The following is a 740-nucleotide window of genomic DNA, read 5'->3' on the forward strand; positions in this document are numbered from 1 at the left end:
CTCCCATGTAATTTACCTCTTCCATTGAAGGGTTCTCAGGATCATAAGCTTCTTCTTCAGATGAAGCTTCCTTAGTACTACCTGGTGCATTTTGCATTCCAGACAGACTTTGAGAAATCCTATTGACTTGTTGAGACAATATCTTGTTCTGAGCCAATATGGCATTCAGAGTATCAATCTCAAGAACTCCTTTCTTCTGATTTGTCCCATTGTTCACAGGATTCCTTTCAGAAGTGTACATGAATTGGTTATTTGCAACCATTTCAATTAGTTCTTGAGCTTCTGTAGGCGTCTTCTTCAGATGAAGAGATCCTCCAGCAGAGCTATCCAAAGACATCTTGGATAGTTCAGAGAGACCATCATAGAAAATACCTATGATGCTCCATTCAGAAAGCATATCAGAGGGACACTTTCTGATTAATTGTTTGTATCTTTCCCAAGCTTCATAGAGGGATTCTCCTTCCTTCTGTCTGAAGGTCTGGACTTCCACTCTAAGCTTACTCAATTTTTGAGGTGGAAAGAACTTTGCCAAGAAGGCATTGACTAGCTTTTCCCAAGAGTTCAGGCTTTCTTTAGGTTGAGAATCCAACCATGTTCTAGCTCTGTCTCTTACAGCAAAAGGGAATAGCATAAGTCTGTAGACCTCAGGGTCAACCCTATTAGTCTTGACAGTGTCACAGATTTTCAAGAATTCAGCTAAAAACTGATGAGGATCTTCCAATGGAAGTCCATGAAACTTG

General features: G+C 40.3%; 1 non-coding gene across 1 annotated transcript; it reads left to right on the top strand.

Annotated features, from left to right (window-relative positions):
- Positions 1–391: 391 nt before the first annotated feature.
- Positions 392–499, top strand: LOC112764114 (small nucleolar RNA R71). The gene has a single exon (XR_003183015.1). It is a non-coding gene; the product is annotated as a small nucleolar RNA R71 (small nucleolar RNA).
- Positions 500–740: the final 241 nt, after the last annotated feature.

Source organism: Arachis hypogaea, chromosome 2 (genome assembly GCF_003086295.3).
Source record: "Arachis hypogaea cultivar Tifrunner chromosome 2, arahy.Tifrunner.gnm2.J5K5, whole genome shotgun sequence".
Classification (NCBI taxonomy): Eukaryota; Viridiplantae; Streptophyta; class Magnoliopsida; order Fabales; family Fabaceae; genus Arachis; species Arachis hypogaea.